This window comes from Dendrobates tinctorius, unplaced genomic scaffold (genome assembly GCF_039654945.1).
Source record: "Dendrobates tinctorius isolate UK_male_01 unplaced genomic scaffold, ASM3965494v1 ptg000184l, whole genome shotgun sequence".
Classification (NCBI taxonomy): Eukaryota; Metazoa; Chordata; class Amphibia; order Anura; family Dendrobatidae; genus Dendrobates; species Dendrobates tinctorius.
Window position 1 is genome coordinate 16,656,810 of NW_027361851.1, and position 25,738 is coordinate 16,682,547.

Below are 25,738 nucleotides of genomic sequence, written 5' to 3' on the forward strand. Positions count from 1 at the left end.
ACCTACCGTGCATGCGGCATCGCTACCGCGGACGCCGTTAAGTGCTGCTAACTGCAGCATGGCGTTAACTACTGCCCCTGTATGTCAGTGCCGTGAGGCATAACACTATCGGACGCTAGTGTAGCGGTGCGGTATGCACTGTGGCATATGGCTTGCCACTGACTGGCGCTGACTATAACTCTAATTCCCTAACCACATACGTAATATCAGAGGGAAGGGGTTTCAAATGAGTCAGTCACCAGAATCATACATCCGTCACCATTCACACATAGCAAGTATAGTCTATACTAGCGAGTGGCCGAGCGGCCATGAGGGCCTTTTATAGCCATGCGCTTCCGGGACCTTTCAGACCTCTGAGATGGGCCAATCAGATCAGGAGAAGGACCTGAGCACGTGACCCCCGATCTCCACTGGGAGATCGTCTCGCGGGCATGCCCAGTAGCACAGCGAGAGGACTTAGCCTCTGGAGTGGTTTACTGCAAAGCAGGTTGTGCTACCATTGCTGGTCCAGAGGTGACAGCAACATCCAGACCCAGAGAGCTGGTCTGAGCAGGGCGCCTGGATCGTCGAGATTGCTGTGCAGGTCCCTGAGCGGTTGGAAAGGAATGGGAGACCGCTGGATGTATGGCTCCGGATTCCTGCTGTGCAGCTGCAGGAAACCGGCGCCTAACAATTTCCTTTCTAAAGCGTGCTCTCACCAATGCTGTAACTGGAAAGGTCCACCTTACAACACACACGTGGACAAGTACTTGTGGCCAGGGATGATACATCTCTGTCACAGCACGCTGGCTCAACCTAGTGGAGAGTAGGACAAAGTCTCAAACTGGACCATCACATATCCTACCCATGCAACGAATAGCAGGCCCAACCTCAATCAGGGTTTCCGCCTCATCATATATGTCCTGTCTCACCTCTTCCTTCTCCTCCTCCACCTCGTCATCCTATGCTGAATTACCCTCCACATGACTCCCAAGTTGGGAGCTGTGCAGCAGCGCATTGGCAAAGCGGCAACATGCTCTGCTGAAGCTGATCTGCTTAGGTGAAACAACACACACTGCAGCAGAGCTGTGGCAAGGAATAAAACAACAGACCCCCCACTGCAACTCCATCCCGGTCTGGTTGTCTGCGATAATGGGCGTAACCTGGTGGCGGCTTTAAAGCTCAGGAAGCTGGTACACGTGCCATGCATGGCTCACGTGCTGAACCTAGTGGTGCAGAAATTTATAAAAACTTGAGAAGGTGTGCTGTATTTGTGCCCATTTCCACCATTCCTCAACTGCTGTTGCCGGTCTTGCAGGGCTTCAAAAGCAATTTAATATGCCAAACCACCGACTCATTTGCGACCTGCCAACACAGTGGAACTCAACGTATCAAATGATGGCAAGGATAAGTGAGCAGCAGAGGGCACTTGCTGGATACCAGCTTAAACATGCCCGTCACACTGAGACTCAGCCAAGACACATAACAACTGTCGAGTGGTTGTGGATCGCTGATATTTGTGAGGTGCTTAATAACTTTGAGTACTGCACCAAGCTTGTGAGCAATGATTAGGCTATTATCAGCATAACCATCCCTATGCTATGTCTGCTGAAAAAATCGCTGCATAGTCTAAAAATGGAATCTTTGAGTGCCCAGCAGCCAGGTATGGAGCAAGATTTCACAATGGGTGATCCTACCCAGCCCAGCCAATATCATTCGGCAAGATTGGGGTATGAAGATGATGAGGAGGGAGAGGACTTCTTTTTCAGTGACACCAGGGGACACCTCATGCTACAGAGTGGACTCCAACCCCAGCATCATGTCTGTCCAGCATGGGTGGGCTGGAGAGGAGGAGGTGAAGGAAGAGAGTCAGTGTCAGTGTGAGGAGAGGATGGGTATTGCTCCTCCTCCTGGAGTCACAGAAGATTTGACTCTTTTCAGCTTGGCACACATGGCACACTTCATATCTGACTGTCTGTGCCAAGACTCTCATGTAATCCACATTTTCAATAGCAACCTATACTGGTTGGCACCTTTCTAGACCCACGGTACAAGGACAAATTTCCTTCGCTACTTTTGCAGTCACCAAGGGGTTTCACAATTGAATCCTTCAAGAGGGCTGTTGTCAATCATTTGATGGCAACAGCACCCTCAGACACCGCTGCTAGCAGAGGTACCAGATCTGTGCAACAGCATGCATTAATGGGGAGAGACACGCCAAGCCGGTCCAAAAGAGGTGGTGGTAAAATGTCCACAAACTGGGCCATCTTCAATAAACCAGCTCATCAGCAAGGACTAGCTGAGCCAGTAACAATGTCAAGGAGGGAGAAGTTGAACAAAATGGTCAACGACTATCTAAGTGACCATACCTGTGTCCTTCCTGACGCTTCTGTTCCATTTACATACTGGGTATCCAAGCTGCATAGTTGGCCAGACCTCTCCTTATAAGCCTTGGAGGTGCTGGCCTGCCCTGCTACTAGTGTGATGTCAGAGCGTGTTTTCAATGCGGCTGGGGCAATCATCACAGATACACGCACACAGTTGACTACAGAGAATGCACACAGGCTGACTCTGATCAAATTTAACAAGGACTGGATTTCGCAACAGTATTTAAGCCATCCAGATGACAGCATCCCAACCTAAAGTCACCCAAAACGTTATTTGATGCAACTGGTGATCACGTCCATCCCTTCCCATACAAACCCCTTTTCTACTTCTTACACATGTTTGCAACTCCTGCTTCTGCCACATTTACCTCATGGCCAATTAGTTAAAAACAATGTTCATTAATATTTATTTCCCATCAGAGGCACTTGTGATGAGACCCTTCATCAACCATGGTATCATGCCCCTTGGGCTAATATTTGGAGACACTATGGCTATGACCGGATACTGGGCACTGTAACTACTGTGCTACTAGTCCTAGCTTCATGATTGTTTTGCCCTTCAGACCTGCCTTGCTTCCTTCATCAACTATGATACAGCCCCTTGGGCTAATGTTTTGAAGACACTCTGTCTATGCCTGCATATTGGGCACTGGAACTATTGTGCTACTAGTCTAAATTCATAATTGTCTGGCTCTTGAGGCCTCATTCCTGCGTCAATCATGATACAACCCCTAGGGCTAATTGTTACGAATGAGTCACCGTAGGAGGCAAAAACAGAAATACTAGCTAAGTCCAGAAAACCAGAGAAGTTGGCAACTATCGGATTGCAGACCCCCGAACCTATCAACAACTAGCAGTAGCCGTGGGGGGTTCCTACGGTGCCCTAGCCCTCTCGATCACAGCTGGAGAACTAAATAGCCTAAAGACAGAAAGGGAAATCTAAACTGCCCCAGAGCAGACCCCAAAGCAATAGGCAGCCCCCAACAAATAATGACGGTGAAGCAAGATGAAAAAACACTCACACAGATAGAAAGATAGGCTGAGCAAATGATGGGGCCCAAGCTAACTAAATAGGAAAAGACAGAAAAGCTGCTGTCTGCAATCTGCCAAAACCCTATCAAAACAAGAGCCAACAGACTGATAGGGAAAAAAAGCCCTGAAGACGCTAGGCTTCAAAAAGACTATATCAGTACTCAGGTATTTTCTGAAGACAGAGCAAAAAGGAATTCAGCTCACCCCAGCAGGGAATGGCAGAAATCCAGAAAAACAAGGCAAAACAAAACCAAAACACAAATGCAAAAAGCAGAGCAGAAAACTTAGCTTTTGAGGAGCAGGAATCAGACTGGTCTCCTAGAATCCCTCAGAGAGATCACCAGCAAGGCAGAAGGGCATCGGCAGCCTTATATCCAGTCAGCAATTCCAGTCACCCAGTCATCATCCTGCTCATGTGCTTGGTAATCAGCCTCACTACCTTCCTTCACCAGAAGAGGGAGTTCATCAGACCTCAATGGTGAAGGGGAAAATGAACTCACAACAGTACCTCCCCCTTGAGGAGGGGTCACCGAACCCTCATCCAAGCCACCAGGGTGATCAGGGTGAGCCCGATGAAAGGCACGCACCAATCTTTTGGCATGAATATCAGAGGCAGAGACCCAGGAACTATCCTCCTGACCATAACCCTTCCACTTAACCAAATACTGGAGTCTCCGTCTAGCCAGACGAGAATCCAGTATCTTCTCTACCTCATATTCCATGTTACCTTCAACCAATACAGGGTCCGGAGGTGCCACCCCAGGAACAACTGGTTCAACAAACCTCTTCAACAAGGACTTATGAAACACATTATGGATTTTAAATGTGACAGGAAGAGCCAAATGAAAAGAGACTGGATTAATAATCTCCAAAATCTTGTAAGGTCCAATAAATCTAGGCTTAAACTTAGGAGAAGCCACCTTCATAGCGATATTTTTTGATGATAACCAAACCATATCACCAACCTTAAACTGGGGACCAATGGTCCTATGCCGGTTGGAAAACCGCTGGGCCTTTTCCTGAGAGAGAGATAACTTATCCACCACTTGGTCCCAGATCTGGTGCATTCTCTCCACCACAGTGTCAACACCTGGGCAGGTCGAAGGCTCCACCTGCCCTGAAGAAAATCGAGGATGAAACCCAAAGTTACAAAAAAAAGGTGACATCAAAGTGGCAGAACTAGCTCTATTATTTAAAGCAAATTCGGCCAAGGGCAAAAATGAAACCCAATCATCCTGATCAGCGGAAATAAAACATCTCAAATACGACTCCAAGGTCTGGTTTGTTCTCTCCGTCTGCCCATTGGTCTGAGGGTGAAAAGCAGAGGAGAAGGACAACTGAATTCCCAGCTTGGAACAGAAAGTCGTCCAAAATCTAGACACAAACTGAACTCTTCTGTCAGATACAATGTTCTCAGGAATCCCGTGCAAGCGAACCACCTGTTGCAAAAACAGGGGCACCAACTCAGAGATAGATGGCAACTTAGGGAGTGGTACAAGATGAACCATCTTAGAGAACCTATCACAAATCACCCAAATAACAGTCATTCTCTGAGAGACAGGCATATCAGAGATGAAATCCATTGAAATATGGGTCCATGGCCTCCTGGGGACCGGCAAAGGCATCAACAACCCACTAGAGCGAGAACAAGGTTTAGACCGGGAGCAAGTCCCACAGGACTGCACAAAATTCCTGACATCACGAGACAAGGCGGGCCACCAAAAAGACCGACTCACCAGATCTCTAGTACCAAAAATACCTGGATGACCAGCCAATGCAGAGCAATCAACTTCAGACATCACTCTCTTCTTCCACTGGTCAGGAACATACAACTTTCCACTGGGACAACGCTCAGGTTTGTCCTCCTGGAACTCTTCCAGAGCACGTCTCAAATCGGGCGAGATGGCAGAAAGAACTACCCCTTCGCCTAAGATGGTAGCAGGCTTGGTCACCACAGGAGAATCAGTAAAGAAGCTCCTAGAGAGAGCGTCAGCCTTGACATTCTTAGTGCCAGGAAGAAAAGAGACCACAAAATCAAAACGTGTAAAAAACAAGGCCCACCTAGCCTGTCTAGAGTTCAAGCGTTTGGCCGACTCCAGGTAATCAAATTCTTGTGGTCAGTGAGGACCACGACTTGGTGTTTAGCTCCCTCCAACCAATGTCTCCACTCCTCAAATGCCCATTTCATGGCTAACAGTTCCCGATTCCCCACTTCATAGTTAAGTTCAGATGGAGAGAACTTTCGGGAAAAGAAAGCACAAGGATTCATTTTAGATGTTACAGGATCCTTTTGGGACAAAACAGCTCCTGCACCAATCTCAGAAGCGTCCACCTCTACCTGGAACGGGAGTGAGACATCAGGTTGCCGCAAAACCGTGGCAGAAGTGAATCTTCGCTTCAGCTCCTGAAAAGAAGAAACAGTCTCCGGAGACCAATTCAACACAATTCAGCACCCTTCTTAGTCAGATCAGTCAATGGCTTGGCAATACTAGAAAATTTTGCTATAAATTTCCGATAAAAATTAGCAAAACCCAAAAACTTCTGGAGGGCCTTCAAAGAAGTGGGCTGAACCCAATCATAAATGGCCTGTACCTTGGCAGGGTCCATTTCAATAGTTGACGGAGACAAAATAAATCCCAAAAATGAAATCCTCTGTACCCCAAAAAGGCATTTCGATCCTTTGACATACAGGGAATTCTCCCTCAAGATCCGGAACACAGTCCGAACATGTTCAACATGAGAATCCCAATCCTTGGAGAAGATCAAAATATCATCCAGATAGATAATCAAAAATTTATCCACAAAATCACGGAAAATGTCGTTCATGAAGCACTGGAAGACAGAAGGGGCATTAGTGAGCCCAAAAGGCATCACCAGGTACTCAAAATGTCCCTCCGGAGTATTAAACGCCGTCTTCCATTCATCCCCATGCTTAATGCGGATAAGATTATACGCCCCCCTGAGGTCAAGCTTGGTAAACCAGCAAGCACCTTTAACTCTGGAGAATAGATCAGAAATCAGGGGTAACGGATACTGATATTTATTAGCGATTTTGTTGAGGGCACGATAATCAATACAAGGCCTTAATGAACCATCCTTTTTGGCCACGAAAAAAAAACAGCACCTAAGGGTGAAGAGGATGGTCTAATATGACCCTTCTCCAACGCTTCCTTAATATAGGATCGCATAGCCTCGTGCTCGGGTACAGATAAATTGAAGAGCCGACCCTTGGGAAATTTAAACCCCGGGCTCAGTTCAATTGCACAGTCATAACTCCTATGAGGAGGCAAAGACGCAGACTCATTCTCACTAAATACATCATAAAAGTCCGCCAAATAGTCAGGAACATCATGCGACTGAGGAGAGGTGGAAAAAACCGGAGCCTCACTAAGGGCACACCGACAACCCCAACTCACCACAGACACAGATTTCCAAACCAAAACTGGATTATAAATTTGCAACCAGGGAAACCCCAGAACAATGGTATCATGCAAATTATGCAACACCAAAAATCTACAATTTTCTTGATGGTCTGGGGCGACCCGCATTACCACCTGGGTCCAAAACTTAGGTTTATTTTTCGCCAAAGGAGTAGCATCAATCCCCCTCAACGGGATAGGCGTCCGCAGAGGTGTCATCGGAAATCCACAACGTTTAGCAAAATCCAAGTCCATTAGGTTCAGGGCTGCTCCCGAATCCACAAAAGCCTTGGCGGAAAATGTGGACAGGGAGCAGATCAGAGTAATTGCCAGAAGAAACTTAGGTTGAACACCACCCACAACAAATGTGTGTGCAAAACGTTTCTCTCGTTTAGGACAGACAGAAATAATATGCGAGGCATCTCCACAAAAAAAACAGCTTATTACGCCTTCTGAACTCCTGACGTTGCTCCCTGGACAAAACTCTATCACATTGCATAGGTTCAGACACTTGTTCAACAGGTGGCAACACCTCTCGTGCAGTCCTGCGTTCACGTAAACGCCGATCAACCTGAATGGCTAATGACAAAGAATCGTCAAGACCAGAGGGAACAGGAAATCCCACCATAGTATCTTTTACGGCTTCTGACAAACCCTTCCGAAAGAGAGCTGCCAAGGCATTATCATTCCAGGTAGTAAGGACCACCCACTTTCTGAATTTTTGACAGTACAATTCTGCAGAATCTCGACCCTGGCTGAATGCCAACAGGGTCTTTTCAGTCTGATCAATAGCATTAGGTTCATCATACAACAACCCCAAGGCTTGAAAAAATGCATTCACATTAGTCAGAATAGGATCATCTGGTTTCAAAGAAAACGCCCAATCCTGGGGATCGCCACGCAGCAAAGAGATGACAATTTTAACCTGCTGCGCGGAGCTCCCTGACGAGTTAGGCTTCAAGGCAAAAAATAATTTACAATTATTTTTGAAATTCAAAAATTTAGACCGATCCCCAAAAAACACATCAGGAGTAGGGATCTTTGGTTCAGCAGCATGTGAATGAGCAAGGTAGGTGGAAATTCCACGCACTTCCGCAGCGAGCTGCTCCACACAATCAGACAATTGCTTTATCTCCATTGAGAGAAAAAAAAATTTCCCCTACGGCCTCAGAGATATAGAGGAAAGAATATACACACTTTTTTTTTCTACAATTCTTTCCTGCTATTGAGTACCCTAGGATCTGCGGTAACTGGTGATTCTGTTATGAATGAGTCACCGTAGGAGGCAAAAACAGAAATACTAGCTAAGTCCAGAAAACCAGCGAAGTTGGCAGCTATCGGATTGCAGACCCCTGAACCTATCAACAACAACTAGCAGTAGCCATGGGGGGTTCCTACGGTGCCCTAGACCCCTCGATCACAGCCGGAGAACTAAATAGCCTAAAGACAGAAAGGGAAATCTAAACTGCCCCAGAGCAGACCCCAAAGCAATAGGCAGCCACCAACAAAAAATGACGGTGAAGCAAGATGAAAAAACACTCACACAGATAGAAAGATAGGCTGAGCAAATGATGGGGCCCAAGCTAACTAAATAGGAAAGGACAGAAAAGCTGCTGTCTGCAATCCGCCAAAACCCTATCAAAACAAGAGCCAACAGACTGATAGGGAAAAAAAGCCCTGAAGACGCTAGGCTTCAAAAAGACTATATCAGTACTCAGGTATTTTCTGAAGACAGAGCAAAAAGGAATTCAGCTCACCCCAGCGGGGAATGGCAGAAATCCAGAAAAACAAGGCAAAACAAAACCAAAACACAAATGCAAAAAGCAGAGCAGAAAACTTAGCTTTTGAGGAGCAGGAATCAGACTGGTCTCCTAGAATCCCTCAGAGAGATCACCAGCAAGGCAGAAGGGCGTCGGCTGCCTTATATCCAGTCAGCAATTACAGTCACCCAGTCATCATCATCCTGCTCAGGTGCTTGGTAATCAGCCTCACTACCTTCCTTCACCAGAAGAGGGAGTTCATCAGACCTCAATGGTGAAGGGGAAAATGAACTCACAACAGCTAATGTTTTGAAGATACTATGTCTATGCCTACACATTGGGCACTGGAACTACCGTGCTAGTAGTCTAGTTTCATAATTGTCTGGCTCTTGAGGCCTCCTTCCTGCATCAACCATGATACAGCCCCTAGGGCTAATGTTTTGAAGACACTCTGTCTATACCTACACAATGTAATAGACAAAACCGTTGGCACAACCCTATTTAAAGTAGTGGTGCGCAAGTAGGATCCCAATCCGTGAACTTCAATATATATAAACTTGGCACACACTAATAGGTTCTGATGCAGAAAGGTGGTTTTAATGAAGTAAAGTACATACATTCAGACGTTTCGGTCTATGACCTTCATCAATGTACAATATGTTGCACTGTGAGCTCTTAGTAACTGGGCTTAAAAGAAAAGACCAATGGGTGAGGAGGCACTAAGGGCCGTCTCTCATTATAGCGAGAGTATATACAATAGTGTACTCAGGGGTGTCACTGCAAAGGCAGGTGATGCAGTTAACCCCTGATGTTGTTGGTGTACTCAGGGGTGTCCCTGCAAAGGCAAGTGATGCAGTTAGCCCCTCGATGTTGGTAAGTTACTCGAGGGTGTCCCTGCAAAGGCAGGTGAAGCAGTTAACCCCTGATGTTGTTGATGTACTCAGGGATGTCCCTGCTAAAGAGGGTGATGTAGTGTCTTTAGGACGGCGTATGTGGATTTTACTCAGTGCATACCGAGATATGCATGAGCAAAACACCCATATGCAAAGAAAGTTGTCGGAAATGGAACAAAAAGTGGTTGTGAGTCTATTGAGACTCCAGGTTGGGAGGAAACTCCATATCATATTTTGGCGACTAAGTGGTCGCACGGTGTTGGTTCAAGTGAACATTGGGACAAAAGAGCCTGCTGATGTAGCAGAAAGCTTGCAGAAAGTAAAAGTAGAAAAAGGGAAAGAATTATGTGCTCTTGGTAGGTGTGGCTGGATCCTGCTATCTGCATATAGAAAACAGCATGAAGAAAAGCAAAGAATGTTAACTAAAGTGCAGGAATTGGAAATACAGTTATGTGAGGCCCAGAATGCATTGGTGGCAGCACAGGGTCAGAATAAGTTAGTAATGGACAAATGTGTTGGAACTCAGCATGATGCAGAACAGGCTGATGTATGTGTAAAACAGTATAAGAAAGAAGAAAGCTTTGGCCATGGCCAGTGCAGAGACGAGGAACCCAGATCAGTGGGATGGTGATGCACAGGAGTCAACTGACTCCAAAACTGTCACCAACCCAGAACAGGGGGATGATCATTTTAATGAGGAGATGGAAATGGATCCTCTTCTTAACCCATTAAAAGCTCATCGTATTTGCCAGACCCAGGTTGTAGAGACAGCTACAGGGAAGCAAATCCAGAATGAGGTAGAAGATTGCAGGGTGTCTAATAGATCTGAGTTGCAATCTACCTTAAGTAGAAGAAATACTAGGGGTGGCAAGGCCCCGGCAATGTTCAGATTCAGGTGATCTGATGATCCCATGTTGTTCTGTAGTAATTATTTGGCATTGTAAAGAAATGTTTGCAATCATCCCGATATGTCTCAGAATGATCCTAGTTTTCTATTTTCAATGGCAAATCATTGTAATGTAGATTATGCCACAAGAGTGTCTCTAAGAAATACCAGTTCACATGAAAGATTTGTAAAACTATTAAATGAGTGGTGTCTTGAGTCCAAAGAGCAGGATGAAGTATCAGAGAATGTGTCTGCTGTTTACAGGCCTAGGTATTGCTTTAAATGTGGGAAGATGGGCCACATTAAACGTTATTGTAATCCAAAACCAGAGAGCCATTCATTGCACCAGAAGATTGATAGAATGGAGAATAAGGAAGAGCTTGCCATCTACGATACTGAATTTACAGACTCATGTAAAAAAGCCAACTTTGCTACAACTGCACAAAGGTCGCAAGAAATGTAGATCCCAACGAGAGTGGGTACAACCCAATTGTTCGAAGTCATTGCAATGTTTCCTTGGGTTTGCCAACTATTTTCGTTAATTTATTACAAATGTTTTCAAGATTGCCAAACCACTTATTGACTTGACCAAGAAGAGGGGGGGGGGTGTAGCTAATTGGCAGCCACAGAGCATTTCTCATTTTATCATTTATTGGTTCAGTCTGACTTAGTACATTACTTTGTAGTGGAAGTTGATGTCTCAGAGATTGTAGTGGGAGCAATGTTGTCACAGGGTACACTGTCTCTCACTCAACTCTCTTCCATGTGCCTTCTTTTCATGACATTTTTCTTCAGCCAAAAGGAACTATGATATCATGAATTGTGAATTGCTAGCAATCTAGTGGGCCTTCGAGTAATGACGCCATTTCCTCGAAGGTGCCAAACATAAAATCACTTTTCGAGATTGTAGAAAATATGTCAATACTCTTGAAATTTGTGCGCAAAAGAAATTACCATGAACCCGCCCATTGGACTTTCAAACTCCAAAATGTACTTAGACTTGTGATGCTAGTCACTACTCATAGACAGACCGTGAGTCAGAGAAGTCAGACTTTCTGAGGTCAATACCAAGAGAGCACATAGAAAACCAAGGAGAAAGACAAAGGTGTAAGTAAAGTCATACTAAGAGATCAAAGCAAAAGGACAAGATGAAAGGGATAGTCAGAACATGGTCCAAAGGGTCAGGCAGCAGAAGATCAGAACTCAGCACAACAGAATCAGGCAAACACTCACCAGGAAACACAAACTAGATCTGGTAGGGATCAGAGGCAGAGAGCTCGGTTAACCCCTTTCTGACATCGGGCATAATAGTACGCCAATGTCAGACTCCCTCCCTTTGATGTGGGCTCTGGTGGTGAGCCCACAGCTTTCCTGGCACATGCTAGCTGCTTTGATCAGTTGACAAGTGCCTGGAACAGCCGCAGGCAGAATCACGATCCACCCGTGGCTATTAACCCGTTAAATACCGCTGTCAAACACTGAAAGCAGCATTTAACATGACAATCGCGCTGCAAATCCGTCCATTAGTGACCTTCGTCATGTGATCGCGGGTTATCGGTGGGTTGGCATGACAAACGAAGGTATCCTGGAGACTTCTATGATTGTCACTGCTGGCTTGCTGTGTGCACCGCCCAGTGGTCGGCGCTCAGAGTGAGTAATTCAGCTACATGTTGGTGTGGTGCTAATAAAAATATGGATATCTTCTAGCCTACAGATTGTAATATATTGTTTATATGCTTTGATATAGTGTGGTCACTAGACCAAGGGTGGAATGTATTGCAAATATGAAATATGGTTGTTTGAATCCAAATACTATATATTGCAATATACTACGGTGTAATATCATTGATGCTGAAATTTGATACTTAGCCACAAAGCGTTTGCTCTGTGTTAATACCGTAAGACAAGGTTAATTGTTATGTGGTCTTTGAAGCTGTGTGTTTCAAGGATTTATTATCCTGATTTGCACACAAGTGACCACTGTAATATTTGCTTTGACTGAATACTTTCTCTTTTCTATACCCTGCCAATGGGAATTCTACAAAGAGCTTTCCAACTAATTCTGTGGGGTGTTCTAATATAAGCGTTGTGTGGTGTATTCTTACACATGTGCTGGGAAAAATTACAAAGACAATAGGAAAAACAAAAACTGTACAGATAATGAATATTTATGCTGCTTGAACAAGGAAGTCTTGTGTTCAATAATAGTATGATGCTCAGAGACAAGGGAGACCAAAATGTTTAGATGGTTTCATGTAGCAATGGTCATGCATGACATCAATAATCAAGGACCGATTGTGATAAAAATGAGACGAGTATGAGTGTGTGCCTGGGTTACGATAGGTATCCAGTTTTCAGAATAGGTGATTATGGAAGTCATGCTGCCCATATGCTACCATCCTAGAGCGTTATATTATGATCATGAAGAGTTAACTTTGTGACAAGCAACATATGGGGGGAACTTTGGACAGTGACAGATAACCTTGAAGCATTGTGCTATTGTTAGAGGACATGCCAGTGGCAAATAAATCTTGGGTTGGTGCAAACAAACTTTAAGATTGTAGTAGCCTATAACAAACAGACCTTGAAGTCTTGTGCTGTTATCAAGACAACAAACAATCTGTGCAATTGCAAGATACTGATGATTCAGCCTAAACTTACTGCGCAGATGTCATAGGCGAGGATGTGGGAGTTGTGTATAAAAAGGTGGACCCTGTGTCAGTGAGGTAGGGACATTACCAGACACTGTGGTCCCTCCAGTGGAGAAGTGATGTTACAATACTTGGTAATGTATAGGATTGATGCTTATTTCTCTATGTACTATAATTCATATTAATTGTATGATTCACATGAAATGAATTAACAAAAAAACGGGTAATATTATATCTGCCATTCCATTAATTTGGTGTTTTATCATTTAAATTAATCATTGTATAATAAAATTGTGTCATAAGTGGTACCTTCTTTAAAGCCGTATCCAAACCTTATTGCTAAACAGTTGGCAATACAGTTGGCGATGTAATCATCGCCTATATGTAGCAGAGCTGATCAGGCTATGGCAGCTTCTAGTCTCCCATGGAGACTACTGATGCATGCCAAAAGTAAAAAAAAATGTTTTTAAAAATATGAAAAAGTTAAAAAAATATAAAAGTTTAAATCACCCCCTTTCGCCCTATTCAAAATAGAACAATAAAAAACAAACATACACATACTGAATATGGCATCACCATATTCAGAATCACCTGATCTCTCAATAAAATTAGGATTAACCTGATCGCTAAATGACGTAGTGAGAAAAAAAGTCAAAATGCCAGAATTACATTTTTGGTCGCCGCGACTTTGCATTAAAAAGTAATAGCAGGTGATCAACAGATCGTATCTGCACCAAAATGGTATATTTAAAAACGTCAGCTCAGCACACAAAAAATAAACCCTCACCCAACCCGAGATCATGAAATGTGGAGACACTACGGGTATCGGAATATGTCACAATTTTTTTTTAACAAAGTTTGGAATTTTTTTTCACCGCTTAGACAAAACAACCTAGACATGTTTTGTGTCTACGAACTCGTAATGACCTGGAGAATCATAATGTCAGGTCAGTTTTAGCAGTTAGTAAACCTAGCAAAAAAAGCCAAAAAAAAAACAACTGTGGAATTGCACTTTTTTTGCAATTTCAGCGCACTTGGAATTTTTTTCCCGTTTTCAAGTACATGACATGGTAAAACCAATGGTGTTGTTCAAAATTAAAACTCATTCCGCAAAAAACAAGCCCTCAATTTTCCATATTGACAGAAAAATAAAAAAGTTATGGCGTTGGGAAAAAGGGGAGTGAAAAATGAAAACAGAAAAAGAAAAATACCTCTGGGGGTTAAGGGGTTAAGTAGCTGGGCATTGTCCAGAACATAAAACACCTGGAGAAAGCCCAACACCTCCCGGTCACTGATTGGATGGCTGAACTGTCAATCAAAGTACAGACAACTCAGGACTCCCATCACAAGATTGGACAGCCGAGCTGTCACATAAAAAAAAAAACAACAAGCCAGCATGATTCAGATTCCATAGGGCAGCAAAACAGTCACTCACTGAGTGGAGGAATCGTGACAGTACTTAGGCTGGTTTCACATTAGCGCATTTTCAGCGCGCGCACGGCCGGGGGTAGCTCCGCCCCCGATCCGGCTCTCTGCCCGGCGTGCCCGCCCCTTCCTTGTAGCGCCGCCTCCTAGCGGACAGCGGCGCCTGCGATCGGCGCACCCTATCTTTAGCATAGGGTGCGCCGATCGTGCGCAGGCCGTGCGCTAGTTGCGCTTTGACCTGCGCTGCGCACTTTTGACGGTGCGCCGTGCGCGCCAAAATCCGAAAAGTCCTGTCCTGTCCGCTAGGAGGCGGCGCTACAAGGAAGGGGCGGGCACGCCGGGCAGAGAGCCGGCTCGGGGGCGGAGCTACCCCCGGCCGTGCGCGCGCTGAAAATGCGCTAATGTGAAACCAGCCTAAGAGGGAAGTCACCAGACCCCCAGGTTTCAGCCAGCAATGGAAGGCCCTGACCAGACAATCAGCATTTACGGCTCAGGCAGGGTCCCATGATCTCTTCTCTGGTCCATAACCTTTCTAGTGGAGGGAATTACGAATTCTGGACTTTACGAATATTAACAATCTTTTGCACTTTAAACTCAAAACTATAATTGTCAGAAACTGGCGGAGGCAAAGATGATGAAGACAAAACCAAAGGAGCAAACTCTTTTAACAGTAATTTATGGAATACATTTGGAATTCAAAAAATGGAGGGAGTTTTAATTTAAAAGCCACTGGGTTAACTACATCTAAAATCTCATACGAACCAATAAACCGGGGACCCAACTTTACTGATGGCATTTTCAATTTAATATTTTTGGAAAACACCCAGATGTTATCACCAACTTTGGATATGGTTTTCCAGATAGATGTTAGCACAGCCAGTGAGGGGAGGTGCCAACAGTAGGTTCCCAAACCTTAAGGATAAATATTAAATACTGGGCACACTCATAGATTCTGATGTGAGAAATAAATTTTAATACATACAGTAGCCACTAGTAACAAACGTTTCGGTCAAATAAGACCTTCATCAGTGTACTACAAAGGAAACAGAAAAAATATAATAAAAAAGTGCTCAAAATTCATAATAACAAAATATTTACAAATTCACACAATAGGAATAGGTCAATGTGTGACTGTTAGTAATCAATGTCCTATTGACCTCTTGCAGGGTGCTGAGACTCCCCAGGGTCGAGTCTACCCCTTGTCTCTCCCAGAGACCGAGGACATGTCTCAATACATCAGGGAGAATCTGGCAAATGGATTCATTAGGAAGTCAGTATCACCAGCGGGGGCGGGATTTTTCTTCGTCCAGAAGAAGAATGGAGAACTGCGTCCCTGCATCGATTAGAGGGGTCTTAACGCTATCACCGTTAAGAACAAATATCCTCTGCCCCTGATATCGGAACTGTTCGATAGATTACGAGGAGCGAGAGTTTTCACCAAATTAGACCTGCGGGGGACTATAACCTGATACGCAACAGTGATGGGGACAAATGGGAGACGGCATTTAACACCAGGTATGGCCATTATGAGTATCTGGTCATGCCCTTCGGTTTTTGTAATGCGCCAGCCGTCTTCCAGGACTTTGTCAATGATATCTTTCGGGATATGCTCTCCACCTCGGTGGTTGTCTATCTGGATGACATCCTCATCTTCTCTCCAGATATGGACTCCCACCGGAGAGAGGTTGGCAAAGTCTTCGCTCGCTTATGAGCTAACTACCTCTATGCCAAGTTGGAGAAGTGCCTGTTTGAGCAGAAGTCCTTGCCTTTCTTGGGCTATATCATCTCTGCCCTGGGCTTGGCTATGGATCCTGCCAAACTGGAGGCGGTAATGGACTGGCAAGAACCTCATTCCCTTAAAGCGGTGCAGTGCTTTTTTGGGGTTCGTAAATTACTTTCGCCAGTTCATTCCCCACTTCTCCACCTTGGTGGCTTCCTTGGTCGCCCACACCCAGAAGGGAGCCATCCCAAGGTTTTGTCGGAACAGGTCTCCAAGGCCTTCTCCTCCATCAAGAATCATTTTGCCAGCGCTCCCATTCTACATCGTCCCGATGTGGACAAACCATTTATTTTGGAAGTGGATGCCTCTTCCATCGGTGCTGGAGCGGTCCTCTTCCAGAAGGATGCTCAAGGTCGGAAGCAACCCTTCTTCTTTTTTTTCCAAGACCTTTTCGCCACCGGAGAGGAACTATTCGATTGGGGACAGTAAGTTGCTGGCAATGAAGTTGGCCTTCTCGGAGTGGAGACATCTCCTCTAGGGGGCTTGGTTCCCCTTCCAGGTATATACCGACCACAAAAACTTGGTGTACCTGCAGACGGCCCAGCGGCTAAATTCTCGCCTGGCCAGATGGTCGCTTTTCTTCTCCCGTTTCACTTTACCCTTCACTTCCTGTCCGGTGAGAAGAACGTCCGGTCCAATGCTCTCTCTCGCTCTGTAGTGTCATCGGAGGAGGAGGAGACACAGCCTCGGCTGATCGTCCCATTCGAGAGCCTGAGGACCGTGCTCCGGTCACCCTAGAGTCAGTGCCTCTAGTCATGACTTTTGTCCCTGCCCATCTGCGACCAGAGGTCCTCTCTTGGGCTCATGCGTCCAGGGTAGGTTGACACTTCGGGACAAAGCGGACAATTGAGCTCCTGGCGAGAACGTACTGGTAGCCGCATATGGCCCAGGACGTCGGAGACTACATTCGGGTGTGCGTCTCCTGCGCCCAGAACATGTCTTTCTGGCAATGACCCGCTGGGCTACTTCACCCCCTGCCGGTGGCGGACAGGCCCTGGGAGATGGTTGGCATGGACTTCGTGGTGGGTCTGCCAAAGTCCAGGGGCAGCACGGTTATCTGGGTTGTCACCGACCATTTCTCCAAAATGGTGCATCTGGTGCCTCTTGCGAGGTTACCTTCTGCATGGAGTATGGCAGCGCTGTTTATTATACATATCTAGCGCCTTCATGGTATGCCAGATAAGGTAGTCAGTGACCGGGGCCCTCAGTTTGCATCTCGGTTCTGGAGAGAACTCTGTAGTCTCCTCAGCATTGAGCTGAATCTCTCCTCGGCCTATCATCCCGAGATGAACGGGTTGGTAGAGAGGGCCAACCAGACCCTGGTTACACACTTACGACACTTTGTCTCAGCAAGGCAGGATGACTGGGCATCCCTGCTACCATGGGCGGAGTTTGCATTGAACAACCCTGTGGCCGATTCCACCGGTGAGACCCCATTCCTCCTCAATTATGGCCAGCATCCTCGCGTCCCTGTTCCCATGCCCATGTCTTCCACCAATTCTAGGGTGGCAGACTGGGCGGTGGAGGCACATGACATTTGGGACCGCACTCAGGATGCCATCCGAGCCTCCAAGGAGAGAATGAGGGCCTCCGCCGACGCACATCGGCGCCCCGCTCCTACCTTCTCCCCTGACGACTTAGTGTGGCTCTCCGCCTGTAACATCAGGCTGCAGATCGAGTCCACTAAGTTTGCACCTCACTACATTGGTCATTTCAAGGCCCTTCCCCCACACCTGGGTATCACTGATACCTTCCACGTTTCTCTCCTTAAGCCCATTCACATGTCCCTGTTCTCCGAGTCATCTGCCGGGACATCAAGCTTGTCCTCGGATGAGTTTGAGGTGAACACCATTGTGGGCTGCAAGGTGGTACGTGGAAAAAAGTATTATCTTGCGGATTGGAGGGGTCATGGCCCGGAGGATCGGACCTGGGAGCCAGTGGAGAACATCCGCGTTCCACTACTCATTGCGGCCTTTGAGCATAGCGTGGCTCAGGGGGCCTAGGGGAGGGGGTAATGTTAGGTGTCGGGTTTCTCCCACTGCAAAGGGGGAATCTCAAGCCATGTCCCCTGCCATCTCCCATTCCTCTGCAGCTGCAGAGATTTGTACTCAGTCGAGACGTTGGTCCAGGCGTTTTGCCAAGGCTAATGCTAGGCATCTGGTTGCTCCTTCAGGCTCTGCTGTAACACCATGCTTGAGTCAGCAGCAAGCAGACGCTCCAGGGACTAAGTCCTGTATTTTTCCTACTGAGCATGCCCGAGGGATGACCTCTGATTGGAGGTCGGAGGTCACATGCGCAGGTCCCGTTCATGCTCTGATTGGTCCACTGGGAAGGTCCGGGAAGGATGCCGCTATAAAAGACTCGGCCATGCGCTAGTATAGACTTATAATGTTATTGGTGTGTGTGATGATGGATGCATGAATCTGGTGAATGACTCATTAAATTACCCCCTCCTTTGATGAGCATGAGTTAGGGTATTTGAGTCAGCGCCAACAGGTGGCTATGCTTCCGCCACAATGCTCCTAGCACTATCACACTAGCATCCGGTGGTGTCATCCTGTATAGGGCACTACCGCTCCGCGCTAAGTCAGCACTCGCCAGTTGTGCGCTGTTTAGTCCAAGCCTGGGCGATTAGTGGAGCATGCCAGAGAGGCGTTGTGCACACTTGCGTATTGCTTTCTAACCGCAATTGCGGCGCAAAGCGCTGCTGGTCTAGAGGGACCCTTTCCCTTGTCTTTGGGGCAGGGTCCTGTGACCATATAGCAGTGCTTTCCCAGCCGAGTCCTGTGAAGATAACAGGCTCTTGCTTTTACTTCCAGCGACTCTGTGAAGTTACAGAGTTCGCTCCTATACGCACCGGGTCAGTGGTTACCTGCTGGTGTTCAGGTAGAACTCCGCCATTACTTTGCAGCAGTATACCATCTCTGCACGGTGGACCCAAGGCTGCGAACGCACTTCACTATCATTTTATTATTTGGTGCGTTCCACCAGCCTAACACAAAGTGAGTTAAATTCTAACAATCTCACCGATAGAAAGTTGATTGAATATGATGCAGGTTTATGATTGTTAGTCATATTCCACACTGTATAGGGTATCCTACATACAGCACTGGCAAAAATTAAGAGACCACTGCACAGTTTTATAAAAATCAGCTTTTCTACATGTCTGATAGTCATTCCATTTCAACATCAGTTGAATTCTAACCAGAGAACACCTCATTCTACGCTTTTGATTTAGCAATCACCTGAACCAAATCTTATTTAATGAAGGAAAGTATAAAAAAAACCCTGCTGTGGTGTTCACAATCCTCTTGCAATAGGACAAGCTGGATGGCAAAACAAGTGCTAGTAATATCCCAAAAGTAATAGGATTGAAAAAATAACTTTTAACCATGCCAAAGGAGTTGAAAAGAAAAGTCAAGTGAGGAAAAGAAGAGCTCAATTCTGACTTTACTAGCAGAGGTATACAGTGAGCATTATGTTGCCTCCATCCTTAAAATTTCTGAGACGGTAGTCCATTACAACAAGTTCAAGCAGCAGACATTGGGGACAACAAAACTACAGACCGGCAGAGGGCAAAAACGATTCTCCACTGATCAGGATGACCATCATCTTATTCAAATGCCAATCAGCAACTGCAGGATGACATCAAGTGACCTACAAAAGAAATGGCAAATGGCATCTGGGGTGAAGTGCATGGAAAGAACAGTTTGTAACAGGCTCCTCGAGGCAGGGCTCAAGTCATGTAAAGTTTTAAAAAAGCAGTTCATCAATGAGAAGCAAAGGAGAGCCAGGCTAAAGTTTGTCAAAGACCATAAGGATTGGGCCATAGAGGACTGGAGTAAGGTAATCTTCTCTGATGAGTCTAATTTTCAGCTTTGCCCAACACCTGGCCGTCTAATGGTTAGACGGTGACCTGGAGAGGCATACAAGCAACAGTGTCTTGCACCCACTGTGAAATTTGGTGGAGGATCAGTGATGATCTGGAGATGCTTCAGCAAGGCTGGAATTGAGCAGGTTAATCTTTGCGAATAAGGTATGAATTAAGCCGCTTACAAGATTATCCTGGAAAAACAGTTGATTCCTTCTGCTCAGGCAATGTTCCCCAACTCTGAGGACTGGTTTATCCAGCAGGACAATGCACCATGCCATACAGCTAGGTCAATCAATGTGTGGATGAAGGACCACCACATCAAATCCCTGTCATGGCCAGCCCAATTTCCAGACTTAAACCCCATTGAAAACCTCTGGAATATAATCAAGAGGAAGGTGGATAGCCACAAGCCATCAACAAAGAAGAACAGCTTAAATTCTTGTACCAGGAGTGGCATAAGGTCACCCAAAAGCAGTGCGAAAGACTGGTAGAAAGCATGCCAAGATGCATGAAAGCTGTGATTAGCCCCTTCACTACCAAGAGTGGTTTGCACGTTAACTCCCGGACCAATTTTTACAATTCTGACCACTGTCCCTTTATGAGGTAATAACTCTGGAACGCTTCCATGGATCCCGGTGATTCTGACATTGTTTTCTCGTGACATATATTGTACTTCATGTTAGTGGTAAAATTTCATTCATATAACTTGCGTGTATTTGTGAAAAAAATGGAAATTTGGTGAAAATTTTGAAAATTTCTCAATTTTCCAACTTTGAATTTTTATGCTCTTAAATTACAGAGATATGGCACTCAAAAATTAATAAATAACATTGGGGGTGGGGTTAGAACAGTTAATAATTTAAGAAAGAATAGAGGTACAGAGAGATACATAAAGTGCATGTATACTAATGCCACAAGCCTCGCCAACAAAATGGAGGAATTGGAGTTAATTTTGTTGGAACATAATTATGACATGGTGGGGATATCTGAGACATGGCTGGACGAGAGCCATGACTGGGCGGTTAATTTACAGGGCTATAGTCTGTTCAGAAATGACCGTACAAATAAATGAGGGGGAGGTGTGTGTTTATATGTAAAATCATCCTTAAAACCCATCCTGCGTGATAATATATATGAATCTAATGAAAATGTAGAGTCCCTGTGGGTAGAGATAAGGGGAGGGGGGAAAAATAATAAATTACTGATAGGGGTTTGTTATAAGTCTCCAAAAATAATGGAAGCAACAGAGAATATCCTCATAAAGCAAATAGATGAAGCAGCGACTCAAGGAGAAGTCATTATTATGGGGGACTTCAACTACCCTGAAATACATTGGGGAACAGAAACCTGCAGTTCCAGCAAAGGTAATAGGTTTTTGACAACTATGAGAGACAATTACCTTTCACAACTGGTTTAGGACCCAACAAGAGGGGGGGCACTGCTAGACCTAATATTAACCAACAGGCCAGACCGCATATCAAATGTAAGGGTTGGGGGTCACTTGGGTAATAGTGATCACAAATTAATACGTTTTCATGTATCCTTTAATAAGATGTGTAGTAGAGGGGTTACAAGGACACTAAACTTCAGGAAGGCAAATTTCCAATGGGTGAGAGATGATCTTGGTGCAATTAACTGGGACGATATCCTGAGACATAAAAATACACAAAGAAAATGGGAGACGTTTATTAGCATCCTGAATAGGACCTGTGCACAATATATACTGTATGGGAATAAACATGCTAGAAATAGGAGGAAACAACTATGGCTAAATAGAGCTGTAAGGGGTGCAATATGAGATAAAAATAAAGCATTTAGAGAATTAAAGCAAGTACCGTATTTTTCGCTTTATAAGACGCTCCGGATTATAAGACGCACCCCAAATTTTGAGGAGAAAAATAGGAAAAAAACTTTATTTTTAATAAAATGGTGGTGCATCTTATAATCCATGCGTCTTATTGCTTTCCAGGGGTGGTGATGGAGGAGGCCGGAGTGGAACATTGCTGCTGGGATGAGGGGGTGTTTTGATGTGCAGCGTGCCGCTGCCGGTGTCTGTTACTGCCGCCGCCCTCTGTCCCCTGATGCTTGCCACCACCGCCACGCTCTGTCCCCCGATGCCTGCTTGCCACCACCGCCGCACTCTGTCCCCCAGTGCTTGCCACCACCGCCACGCTGTCCCCCGGTGCCTGCTTGCCACCACCGCCGCGCTCTCCCCCGGTTCTTACCGCCACCACCGCGCTCTGTCCCCCGGTTCTTACCGCCACGCTCCTATCCCCCGGTGTTTGCCGCCATCGCCGCGCTCTGTCCCGTTCTGAGGGTACTTGCCGCGGCACTCTGTGCCCTGATGCTGCCGCTGCGCTGTCCGCCACCGCCGCGCTCCTGTCCCCCGGTGGTTTCTTCCGCCCCACCGCCGCCGCCGCCGCGCTCTGTCCCGTTCAGCGTGGGGGGTCTCTGTCGCTCCATGCCTGCTTTCTTCCTGGAAAATGGCCGCCGCGCATGCGCAGACGGACATCTCGGCACTGAAATCTCGGGAGATGAGATTTCAGCGCTGAAATCTCATCTCCCGAGATTTCAGTGCCGAGATGTCCGTCTGCGCATGCGCGGCGGCCATTTTCCAGGAAGAAAGCAGGCATGGAGCGACAGAGACCCCCCACGCTGAACGGGACAGAGCGCGGCGGCGGCGGTGGGGCGGAAGAAACCACCGGGGGACAGGAGCGCGGCGGTGGTGGACAGCGCAGCGGCAGCATCAGGGCACAGAGTGCCGCGGCAAGTACCCTCAGTGGCAGCGCAAATGTATATCCTCTTTGTAAGACGCACCCCCTTTTTCCCCTCAATTTTGGGGGAAAAAAAGTGCGTCTTACAAAGCGGAAAATACGGTAGGTAGTGATGAGGCATTAAATAAATACAGAAAATTATATAAATTCTGTAAAAAGCAAATCAAGGCAGCAAAGATTGAGACAGAGAGACTCATTGCCAGAGAAAGTAAAAATAATCCCAAAATATTCTTTAACTACATAAATAGTAAGAAGCTGAAAAATGATAGTGTTGGTCCCCTTAAAAATAGTCTGGGTGAAATGGTGGATGAGGATGAGGAAAAAGCCAATATGCTAAATGACTTTTTTTCAATAGTATTTACACAATAAAATCCCATGACAGATAACATTATCAGGGATAAAAATTCTCCATTAAATGTCACCTGCTTAACCCAGGAGGAAGTACGGCGGCGTCTAAAAATCACTAAAATTGACAAATCCCCGGGCCCGGATGGGATATTATTATTATTATTATTATTTATTTATATAGCGCCATTAATTCCATGGTGCTGTACATGAGAAGGGGGGTTACATACAAAGTTATAAATATCGTTAACGCTAAACAAGTTTCCACAACAAATTTACAATGACAGACTGGTACAGAGGATAGTGAAAAATGAGGATGATTGACCTCATTTTTCACAGTCTTCTACTAGGCATTGCTCTACTAGCCAGTTTCCTACTCCACACTGATGAGGGGCAATACCCCGAAACAGCTGTCTGTGGATGGATACCATGTTTTGGCATAGGTGGTTTCCTTCATTGGAGACTGCCCTTCCCGTGGTTGTTCCTTCCCGGTGAAAGACCTGGCTAGTCATTGCTTGCGTTGAGAAACATGTGATGGTGTCTCCGCGGCTTCTGTTTTGCATGTTTTGCATATTTCCCATAAGGGATGGGGGCAGTGGTCTAGAATCACTGCGTTGAGAAACACGTGATGGTGTCTCCGCAGTGTTGGATGTTGATCTCCATGAGGTCAATCATCCTCATTTTTCACAGTCTTCTACTAGGCATTGCTCCTAATAGCCAGTTTCCTACTCCACAATGATGAGGGGCAAATACCCCGAAACAGCTGTCTGTGGATGGATACCATGTTTTGGCATAGGTGGTTTCCTTCATTGGAGACTGCCCTTCCCGTGGTTGATCCTTCCCGGTGAAAGACCTGGCTAGTCATTGCTTGCGTTGAGAAACATGTGATGGTGTCTCAGCGGCTTCTGTTTTGCATGGTACAGAGGATACACCCCCGAGTACTGCAGGAATTAAGCACAGTCATAGATAGACCATTATTTTTAATCTTTAAAGATTCCATAATAACAGGGTCTGTACCACAGGACTGGCGTATAGCAAATGTGGTGCCAATATTCAAAAAGGGGACAAAAACTGAACTTGGAAATTATAGGCCAGTAAGTTTAACCTCAACTGTAGGTAAAATCCTGGAGGGTTTTCTAAGAGATACTATACTGGAGTATCTGGAGAAGAATAAACTTATGACCCAATATCAACATGGGTTTACAAGGGACCGTTCCTGTCAGACTAATCTGATAAGCTTTTATGAAGAGGTAAGTTCCGGACTGGACCAAGGGAATGCAGTGGACGTGGTGTACATGGACTTTTCAAAAGCTTTTGATACGGTGCCACACAAAAGGTTGATACATAAAATGAGAACAATGGGGATAGGGGAAAATATGTGTAGGTGGGTTAAGAGCTGGCTCAGGGATAGGAAACAAAGGGTGGTTATTAATGGAGCACTCACAGACTGGGTCACGGTTAGCAGTGGGGTACCACAGGGGTCAGTTTTGGGCCCGCTTCTTTTTAACATATTTATTAATGACCTTGTACGGGGCATAGAGAGTAGAATTTCAATATTTGCAGATGACACTAAACTCTGCAGGGTAATCAATACAGAGGGGGACAATTTTATATTACAGGAGGATTTATGTAAACTAGAAGCTTGGGCTGATAAATGGCAAATGAGCTTTAATGGAGATAAATGTAAGGTCATGCACTTGGGTAGAACGAACAGGATGTATAATTATGTGCTTAATTGTAAAACACTGGGCAAAACTGTCACTGAAAAAGACCTGGGTGTATGGGTGGACGACAAACTCACATTTAGTGGCTAGTGTCAGGCAGCTGCTGCAAAGGCTAATAAAATAATGGGATGCATTAAAAGAGGCATAGATGCTCAGGAGGAGAACATAATTTTACCTCTATATAAGTCACTAGTGCGACCACACTTAGAATACTGTGTACAGTTCTGGTCTCCGGTGTATAAGAAAGACATAGCTGAACTGGAGCGGGTGCAGAGAAGAGCAACCAAGGTTATTAGGGAACTGGGGGGTCTGCAATACCAAGACAGGTTATTACACTTGGGGTTATTTAGTTTGGAGAATCGAAGGCTTAGGGGTGATCTTATTACAATGTATAAATATATGCGGGGACAATACCAAGACCTTTCTAATGATCTTTTTACTCTTAGACCTGTGACGGGGACAAGGGGGCATCCTCTACGTCTGGAGGAAAGAAGGTTTAAGCATAGTCACAGATGCGGATTCTTTACTGTAAGAGCAGTGAGACTATGGAACTCTCTGCCATATGATGTTGTAATGAGTGATTCCCTACTCAAATTTAAGAGGGGACTGGATGCCTTTCTTGAAAAGTATAATATTACAGGGTATATACACTAGTTTCCTTAGTGTTGCGTTGATCCAGGGAGCTAGTCTGATTGCTGTATGTGGAGTCGGGAAGGAATTTTTTTCCCCAATGTGAAGCTTACTGTTTGCCACATGGGGGTTTTTTTTGCCTTCCTCTGGATCAACATGTTAGGGCAAGTTAGGATAGG